Consider the following 11,086-nt stretch of genomic DNA (forward strand, 5'->3'; position numbering starts at 1 on the left):
AAAAAGTTGAACAATATTCCTCCTTTGTGCTTCTCTTTTATGTAAAAAGTGCCTGATAATCTCTTATTCCCAACATGAGACTCCTTTGAGAGTAGTGTGAGAGCTTAACTCAAATATCTCTCCCCTTTACTTAATAGTTGGTTCTCAACCAGTCTCTATTCATTGTCTCCAGAGAAAAACCCTAACTCAGGTTTCACTCATGAAAACCTATTGACTCCCCTGTGTGAGCATGGTCTGGGAAAAAGAGGTTAGCTTTTCTTACATGGCAATAACATGGGCCATTTCTCTTGGATATCTACACACAGAAATAGGGCCTTTCAGGTCAATGTGACTTTTCCATTCTGGTGGTGTAAATGTTTATTACATGCATGTTACTGATAGCAAACAGCTCCTGAACAGTGTTACTTAATAGTGAAATACTCCCATACTCAGTTGAGCTGGATTATCTTTTGTCTGGTAAAGCTTTACAGTATGTTATGTACAGTAAATAACTAATACATGTGTATTTTTGAGTGTGTACTTTAAGTGACTGTAAGTGCCTGTGTGTCAGCTTCTTTTTATTAGCCGTTTTCAATTTTCATCTCCACCAGGCCTAAGGCAGGGCGCAGAAATTTGTGTTTGCCCTTGTCTGTCTGTCTGTCTGTCTGTCTGTCTGTCTGTCTGTCTGTCTGTCTGTCTGTCTGTCTGTCTGTCTGTCTGTCTGTCTGTCTGTCTGTCTGTCTGTCTGTCCGTCCGTCTGTCTGTCTGTAGGCCTACTTGCAAACTACCAAATCAATCAGCAGCATATTTCTGCCAGCAAGCTACAGTCAACTCAATTCCAATTTATTTTTCAAATCGGTCAACGACAACTGTTATTTTCGTGAATTTATATCCTGACCCACCATCCCTCCAGGCTATGGTATACACGTCCGCGAGGCTATGGAGTGTAACTAGCCAATCGGGTGCAAGCTGTCCGTCCAGCTTATGGGATCTACTGTACACTAGCCAATTACAAAGCTCCTGTCTCTCCACCTCAAGCCAAAACCGTCTGCACTGTAATGCCCATTTCCCACTCGACAAGTTGCATTGTACTTACTAACCAATGCATGTGAAAAATATATTTTTCAGCTAATCTCTTAGTAGCTATGTTGGAGGACTTGTATCACACATGCACTTGGTCAGTGCATGTGTGACACATCCTGAAGTCCCAATGATATTCTCAGTCTGGTCCGAGGCATTGCAGTCTCCATAGTACAGCTGGTCAGTACACGTTATTGTGCCCCTGTAGAATGTGGTGAGGAGGACAGGAGATGTGCTCTCTTCATCTGTCGCAGGAAGTGTAAGCGCTGCTTGGCTGTCCTGGCTGCGACTGTGTGTTTCCTACCAGGTCTCAGTAGATAGCCCCACCCACACCGGGTGAGCGCAGTCAGTGCACAGAAGTCAAGGCGCGGATGGCTGTGTTGTTGGCTAGCACTGCCTGGGGGGGGCTCTAGCGGCCTTCGCAACGTTCGGCGGGCCACTTGCTCGCCTAATGGCTCGCTCGGTGGTGCCGCTCGTTGCTCAAGCCCGCCAGAGACGGCGCGCCTCTGACCTTAGAAGGGGGCGTCACCAAGTTACTGAGACTAGGTCGGAAACACCCGTGTGCGTCCTGGCTATGGATGAGGTGTTTTGGGACTAGGTCAGGTTGTCTGTGCTATTGACTGACTCCACTGCTGTGCCCTTGATGTAGAGTGGAGTGTGATGGGGATGGTTCCGCCTGAAGTCGATAATGATCATTTTCGTTCCGCCTGAAGTCAATAATGATCTTTTTCGTTCCGCCTGAAGTCAATAATGATCTTTTTCGTTTTGTCAACATTCAGGGGCAGGTGTTGCACCATTTCACTAATTGTTTCACCTCCTCTCTGGTAAGCCAGTTCCTTGTCATCCTGGATGAGGCCAACCACCGTTGTGACATCCACGTACTTTATTATGTTGGCACAACAGTCGTGGGTCATCAGGGTAAACAGCAGTGGACACAGCCCCGAGGGGAACCGGTGCTCAGTGAGATGTTGTTGGAGGTGTTATTTCCCATCCTTACTGACAGGGGCCTGAATGTCTAAAATCCAACAATTACAGAGGAGGTGCTCAGGTCCAGTGGACCCACTTAGCTTACCAAGTGCTGGGGAATGATTGTATTAAAAGCTGAACTGAGGTCTATGAACAGCATTCACACATGGGTGTTCCTTTTCTCCATATATGGCAGGTTTAGGTGTAGTGTGCTCATTGAGGAAGTCAGTGTATCACAGGGAGGAGGAGCAGTCTTGTAGTCTGTGACCTTTGCGTCCCTTGTTACATGCGCCTGGTGTCACTGGAGTCATCAAAGTAACTCAGGATTTTCAGAGTTACTTGATGGTTTTGGTACCCTTGATGGCTCGGTTCAGGTTGTCTCTCGCTGATCTCAGGGCCCCAATGTGATTTGAAGGCAGCATCTCATACTCTCAACATCACATACACACACCTAAGTGGTCAGCTAGGGTTTCTGGTGGGGGTAGTGATGTTTTTTGGTGACACAGGCATCATCCAATCACTTGTGTACTGTATGTATTCACACACGGACTCTGCATTCTACCCCCAGGTTGATATGGAGAGCATTGGCTTCAGGATGGGTCGTTTTCAAATCACTGATGGAGTGATATAGAGTCTTCTTTTAGAGTATCTGCACTGGAGATATATTCACTGTTGTGATGGTTATGACAGCAGGCAGATGGTAGGGTCGACATTTTATCGTCAGAAACCATGGCTGGAGGCCTGGCCCGCGGCGTGGCGGTCCAGGCACGGGTTCGAATCCCAATCCCGATGACCTTTGCTGCGTGTCACTCCCCATCTCTCTGCCTATTTCCTGTCAGTCTACTGTCCAATCATTAAAGGCATAAAAGCCCCAAAACAAATCTTTAAAAAAAAACACACCCTGTGTGAAGGAAGCGGTGCCTTTGATGAGCCCCGTATTGATGTTGTCATCAATATTTGTTTATTGGACAGACACACACCCGGACAGACACACGGACACACGGACACACGGACACACAGACAAAGTCAGATATAGAGCGGTTGGCACCGCTAAAAAATCACACCCATCACGAGAAAATGGCAAACGATCAGACTACATTTTTTACATTATTATTAATTTCATCATGCGTCTCGCTAGCCAATCACAGCGCGTCTGCGAAGTTTGAAGTTCATTTCATCATGTGTCTCGCTAGCCAATCACAGCACACGCTGCAAAGCTTAGCCTATGGGCGTGTTTTCCACAGCATGGCGTCACAGCGAAAGACACATTTTCACGACGAAAGAAAAAAAATCACCGCGGATGGGTCCTAAACCCGCTTATAGGAGCGGTTGCACCGCTCAAGAAACCCTGTCTGGAGAGCAATGGCTTGAGACCACTGTAATGTTACTGCACCAGTTGTTAATTGTATAACACCTCACCACCACCTGTGATTTGCCACTGAAAACGCAGCTCTTGTCGGCTAAAAAGGTTGTTATTCCTGAAATGGTCCCGTTCAACCATGTCTCTGTGAAGATCATGCACGCGGTGTGTTAGACCATCACAGGATAGAAGGGAGCAGTGTTGGGCACCAGTAGCCCTCAGCCGAGAGCATACATTTTTAAAACTAACACTACTAACACGTTTAAAACTAACACTAACCCCAAACCTAACCCTAAACTGTGGGAACGTAATAGGGCTGAGGCAACATATGCATGATCCCCTTTAGCCTATTTTCCATGTCGACAAATGTTATGGATTCCTTTTCAGAGCACCAATCGTATGTTCTCAACATTACATTTGAATACTTATTTCTGTCCTGTTTTTGAGCAATTGCAAGTTATGTACATCTAAAGATGCTGAAACAGCTGAATAAGCTTTTCACTGCAATAGTCGAGCCATGCCGGTACACAAACACTATAGGTTCACGTGGACACAAACATTGCGCTTGACATGATGCTATTGCATAATTTTCATAACTATCTACACAGTCTGTGTGGAACCCAGCAGATACCAGTCCGTGTATGCTATGTCTACACTATGAACTGTCCTTGGCTCTACAATACAAAAGGCTATACAATATTCTAATATCACACTACTGTGTTAGATTTGTTTCCATACTAGGGGGTTGACTGAATAGTGAAACCCTTATGCTCACCACTAGTTGATACTGTGCATCGCTAGACTAATTGGTCATCTGTGTTTTTAGCATAGTGCAGTAATAAACCAGTGGCAATGGGTCTACAGCAGATATTGTTGTTGTCCATAATGTCAGTCACTATATATGTTTAAGTTAATAAACAAATACATTTATAAACTTGATGCAACCAGTAGACATAGTCTTTATTGGCGAGATTGCTAAAATAGTTAAATCCAAAGTTGATCTTGTAAATTCAAACAGTATAATCCATACAGAAGTAGACTATTCAGAGCTTTGGAAATGGTCTGCGTCAGGAGGTGGATATTGTTGTTGAACATAGATTTGTTTGACCACTCATTTTAATACTTTATGCCATGTTAAATAAACATAATTTAAGGTATTTAGAGAAGGAAAGATTCCCACTGTTGTTACTGCAGTTCAACTGTATCTCCAGCTCTGACAGGCTTGTTGGGGGTTTAATGTAATCAGATTGCAGCTCATTTGTAAACAACCTCTCAGAGCCAGTCGAGGACTCGGCAATCTCGCCACCCCCCGGTTGGTCCCGACTACATTAGTTAACATTTACTGATTGTATTTGAGATGTTTTTGACATGATCGTTATTATTGGATGAAAAACAATATGATATCTGTACCACGGTTAATTGATTACTTTATGGGAGTAGTTGATGACTACTTAAATGTAGCAGTTGTGAATGCCCTGGCCTATTCCATACAACCTGCAACTCTGATTGCACCTTAATGATATACTGTCTATTATAGCCTATTCCTTATCCCTAAATTATTTTAAGCCTGGAACTAAGCCATCCAGGCTCCTGGTGAAGTCTCCAAGCAAAAAGCCTCCAAGCTGATGAAAATGTTTTGGTAATTTTTTTTGTGCATTCTCACCCACATGCAACAACATTTAAATTATTGTAGCCAACAAAACTGTTGTACATTATGACGCACAGAGAATATTGAAGGCATAATATACTGATTTACTGATTTGTTAACTAAATGACATACATTAGTGCCATGTTCTGTTTGTCTCATCGCTGGACTTTCGTGGTGTAAGAAAATTATTACGCTGAGAAATGTTTCTCTAAAAACCAATGCCAGACATATTTACTGCATATTATTTTCCCCAAAGAACATTAACAGTTTTATGTTCTATGACACTGTGTATGACCAATATGCATTTGCACTGAGAGCAGCGCAATGCTCTTAAAAGTAATGAAAAGTAATCATTTGACTGAATCCACCTGCAACACACAATATTCAGCCTAACCCAACCTACCTCGCCACCGTGAATGTGATGCAGGTAATGGCCCTGCAGATGTGCCAAAAATATAAAAGGTTCATCACCATGCTGTTGACTATGCTTTGTGAAGTTCGCCTGGGACCAAAAAATTGGGGCCCTTATTCTCAACATGGCAAAACATTTTAAGCTGCTTATACTGTATGATTTAATTATTTATTTAATGTATTTCACTATTAATTACTGCAGGACAAAGTCATTAATAACTTGAAGATACAACACCAAATTCCTTATTTAACTACAAATAGTGTTATTTTAAGAATAATCGGACTCCTCTATTTTGTGTCAACTATCCTACAACCATGAACTTTTCTCTTAAGGCTCCCACCAACCAATTCATAACATTTTAAGTCATTCTTTACGTAATGCCTGCATTGTCTGAAAAACAATATTATTTGTTTATATAATTCACATTATATATTTTTTTCACTTTCAAAAATGTGTCCACTGGCTTCAAAAACAAAGCAATGCATGCCATTTGATGCCTCTGTAAAATGTGCTGGCCAAAAAGGCAAAGAATATCAAATAACACAGAGGCAGATTGTTTTATTTTTCTGGTTGTAACACGGTGGGGGGTCCTCACACTAAATTCTTGTGGGTGTCAAAGGGTAGACTATGTCTGGATAAGAGCGCCAATTTTTATTCTTATGAACCCAATTGCATATTTTCTGAGTGAATAAATGTGTGCGCGTGCATGTGTGTGTGTAAGCACACACTATCGTGTGTGTGTGTGTGTGTGTGTGTGTGTGTGTGTGTGTGTGTGTGTGTGTGTGTGTGTGTGTGTGTGTGTGTGTGTGTGTGTGTGTGTGTGTGTGTGTGTGTGTGTGTGCGTGCGTGCGTGCGTGCGTGCGTGCGTGCGTGCGCGTGCACGCCATAGGTCAGTTAACAGGGATCTTAACAAAGTGGACCAATAACAAATCGCCTCACTTCCAGGAAAAAGAAATAATTTGTTCCCAATAAAAATGATCCGCAGAAGTACATGACCACACTCTTGGGTAGTGAGCTCTGATGAAGGATCTCAGGGGGTCTTGGAGCAGTCCAATACAAAGCCTTAGCAAAAATCTGAAGGCTGCCATTGGCCCCCTTCTAAAAATACATTTCAGTTCTAGCATTTCAAGAAAGAGGGAGAGAATTTTATAAATAACTGAGGTTCTTCTGCCAACATCCTGACTTGTACCTGTCGTCAAAAGGCTCAGTAATTGGCCAAATCACACAGAAATGGTAAACTGGGACTGTGAACACAGCAAGTATTCTCAGTGTTTGAGCAATAAATTCTTGTTTCCAAGAGAGTCATAGCTGTATCGGACAGATTGATTTACATGAGCTTTCAATGAGAGTAGATTGGATTTGTTAGATGGACACAATGAGAGTGTTTTCTCCCCTTTCTCATGTTCTGTGATTTGGTCTAAATGGAGAATTTCACGAAGTTGTCTCTTTCAGTCTAATGTATTATCATACAAACATATCCTGCCTAAAACGTGAACTTTTTTCCAAAGCACTTCACATTGTGCATAAAAGCCAACCATGCAAGGCACCAACTTGCTCATCGGGAGCAGGTCTTGTGTCTTGCTCAAGGACACTTAAACACAAAGCCCGGAGAAGCTGTGATCAAACCAGGAACCTTCCTCTTGTGTGTGTGTGTGTGTGTGTGTGTGTGTGTGTGTGTGTGTGTGTGTGTGTGTGTGTGTGTGTGTGTGTGTGTGTGTGTGTGTGTGTGTGTGTGTGTGTGTGTGTGTGTGTGTGTGTGTGTGTGTGTGTGTGTGTGTGTGTGTGTGTGTGTGTGTGTGTGTGTGTTTGTTTTGGCAGGTGTATGCACTTGGCATGTAATGGTTCCTCTCCCTATATGGCAGAGCAAGCAAACAATCTACCTTGTGGTAAGAACCTTATCGGCCACCCTCAACATTGTGCACTGTATAACAGCTGTTGTAGTTTGGTTCACTACAGGTCAGCTACTTACAAATATACAAGACGCTAAGAGTCAAGAAGGCAATACATCTTGGATCGGGCTGCAAAGAACAGAGTACCGCTGCAGCATTGGCACTAGAGCACGAATGACATTTTTTGAAGAGTCCTAGACCACCAATGTTTTGACGGATTATTTTTCAATAAGTGCAAAATGTTCTAATCAATTTGAAAAACTTAGATTTGAGAACATTTAACTTATTAGAAAATAAATAAATACAAATACCTTTTTGTGCGTGCAAAATGCGTTCATGATTTGCGGAATTTTGTTCAAAATGGACCTATCCTGCAAACTTTGGAAGCCATTGTTAGCCAAGTAGGATGGAATATGAAATATCGGACACATCCATCTTGATCACATGACTATAGAGATACTGTGTACCGATTTGTGTGATTTTTGGACATAATCTGAAGGAGCAAGAGCAAAACATTTGTTTTACAAAAGTCAGCCTCCTGGTGGTGCTCTAACAGGCATATATGAAAAATGCAGGGCAAAGGTTTTTCCTTGGCCTCTTGGGAGTGTGCGTGAAAAGTTTAACGCAGATTGGTGCAGTTATAGGTAAAAACGTGAATCGGCCTGTTATAGCGCCTTCATGAGGCTGATTTGACAGTTTTCAAATGGCATTTCTTCCTGGGCCAATTGGAAATCTACGTGGAAGATTTCACTGAAATCGCATGCTGCGTTCATGATTTGAGGCATTTTGTTCAAAACAAACCAATCCTGCAAACTTTGGAAGACAATCTTAAATCAGGATGGAATATGGAAAATCGCAGACTCAGAGATCCGTGTTGATCACATGACTATAGAGATACTGTGTACCGATTTGCGTGTTTTTTGGACAAAATCTGTAGGAGAAATGTAAAAAAATGTGATTTGCAAAAGTCGGCCCCATGGTGGCGCTATGACAGGCTGATCTGACAAATGTGGGGCAGAGGTTCTGCTGTGGCATCCAGGGAGTGTGTGTGCAGTTTCACTGCGATCGGGCCAACGGTGGCGGAGATTAGCTGCTAGTGCTCGCAGACAGAAGGACGGACGGACGGACACACGGACGAACGGACGGACGGACGGACGGACAGGGGGCAAAACATACTCTCTCGCCATGCCTTTCGGCCTGGCGGAGACAATAAATAGCCTATATATCGACCCAACTAATATTGGTCTAGCTCTAATTGGAACAAGGGAGCACATCCTGTCCTTCAGCCTTTGCAACATGTTCTCTGTTGTCTGTTACACTTGGATCTAGAGGGATAAATGACACTCTATTTTGTCACCCTATCCTAGGCTTTGTTCTCTTTATTAGCTTACACCACAGTGTGCGCATGCGTGCATGCGTGTGCCCTACTTGGAATGATACACCAGATTTAGGTTAACACTTGTCTTGTTTGTCTTTAAAATTATATCTGAAACCTTGAAAAGTGTTTGTTTGAATTGTGATGTTCAATCATACCAAGCATGCAGTACAGTATATACAGTATATGTATATGTTAAGTAATAAGTATACAAGAACCAACCGATAGAAATACATTGGTCAAGAGGGAATTTCAGGCGCACTGCTCTGGCTGAGGACCCGTCAGGTTCCAGTGATTACTCCGTGTCTCTTGTTTCATTCAGAAGCAACGGCTATGTACTGTGTCTGAGTTTCATAAGCATTCTTATGTCATGGCTCATGAGGCTGTGATGTGATGCTAATCTACCCCAGCACCACCAAGGGGAAACAGCTACTTTATCCCGGCCCAGAACTACACGGGGCCATTTGGCAAACGCTGGAGGTTTCCATTTCCACTCGTTTTTCTTGTCACTGCTTTTCACATCCTCTATCTCCTTGTGATTTGTCTCCTGTTGATTTATACTTCCTTAAATAAGTCAATAAACTAATAAATAAACGATCAACACTGGCTGTAATGTTATCAAGAATCATTTCTCAATAATTCAGTATACTAAAACAATGCGGTGTGCAGTCCTACAGCATCCGTTATCAGAGTGTCTTAACAGATGAGCAGTAAACAGATCAAAGGCATCTATTAACCTGCTTGGCTTTAATCATAGATTAAATGAATTATAAACACTTTGTTTTATAGTGCCACCCTGAGAGTATGAATCTATAAAATCTAGGTGCCTGCAATTTACCAACAAAACACAATTTCCTAAGTCCATTTGTGCTGTTTACTGCCTTTTGTACAACCAGTGTAAACAGCCTGTCAGGTACCTCAATAAAAATAGGCCTGTGTTTTCTCAGTTAATAATACATTATCAAGGCAGCCATGCTTGTGCAGAGCAGACTTCAAAGTCTGTCTTCACCGAGTTAAAGTTTTGGTTTAGAGTTTACTTTGTATCTTGTACTTTCTAACACAATTATGTAATTTTCAAAGTTTGAGAAACATGATCAGTCATTTCATGTCCAATCTTTGATCTGCCAAAGTTCATGTATTGGACAATGTGATCCAGCCTTTCAGAATGTCTTGGAAATATTTTGCTTCAAAGGATTTGATTCCAGCTGCACTAAAAATACCATTGACTTTAAGTTCTGCGGCTTGGACTATACCAGTATGGTTTGGACACGCTTGATCAGCTCCAAAGTTTCCTATCAGATTGACAGTATTCTTTTGGGTGAGCTTTCTACCAATTTTAGCATGAATTAGAAATTCAGCATTTTAGATAGGCCTATAGCATGCTGACATCTCCTCTGGTTTGAATAAATACAGTAGGTTTCCATGATGGAAGTCTGAGTCTTGTTTTCAATTACTCTCTATGCCGAGGTGAAAATACCCCTTTGACACAGCCAGCAAAGTGATCAACACCGCACTGTTTAGACTGCCTGATGAGGCTTGAAGCTCATTCACAAATAATGATTTTTAAAGATGGAGCAGAGAATCACAGTGATTGGTTAGAGCCACTCGCTGTCAAAACACTGTGTATTTAATTTATACATCGTTATCTATCCATTTAAGTGAAGTGCACTATGTGGGGCATGTCGAAACAGCCTTAAAGACAATCAGTGAGACTGTGACAATCAATAGCAGTGGCTGGTTAAGGCCAGAAGGGGAAAACAACAACCTTCTATGCTGTTGTCCTGAGCAACTTTGTACACACATCACTTACACTGTAACACTATACAGCTTTCATCTAGAAGGAGAGAGGAGAGATAATTGACACTTACTGTGCATTTGCTTGGAGTGGTTCAAAGAGTGTTGCACTGGTATTTCCAAGAAGATTTATGCCAAAAACAACAATCTGAAGAGACTCTACATGCCTGTGGACAGTTTCATTATACATTAAACGTACTTTCAGCAATGACTGGCCTGAAGAGTTTTAGGGTCAAAGTCTCATTTAACCATGCACAATGCGCTCATCTATTCATTTTTATTTTTAAATCTGTTGTTATTACAATTTCTCTTAATATCATTGTGTGATATATTTACATTAAGATACAGTATATCAATGTTGTTAGTGTTGATATTTAATAAATATCAACATCTCACATACTTTCAGATGTTATCGGACCTATTCTTCACACCCCTGGAAGTAATTTGTTTGCTGGTTCAACTTTTTATTTCCACCATCCGCCTCCTCAACGGACAGTGAGGAGTTTTACCAAGAGGTTGTAATGCGTACGGAGGAACACGATATCCCTCCCTATTCTGCTAAGTGCTGAACAGACCTGTAGGA

This window comes from Gymnoscopelus microlampas (assembly GCF_963454915.1).
Source record: "Gymnoscopelus microlampas genome assembly, chromosome: 14".
Taxonomy (NCBI): domain Eukaryota; kingdom Metazoa; phylum Chordata; class Actinopteri; order Myctophiformes; family Myctophidae; genus Gymnoscopelus; species Gymnoscopelus microlampas.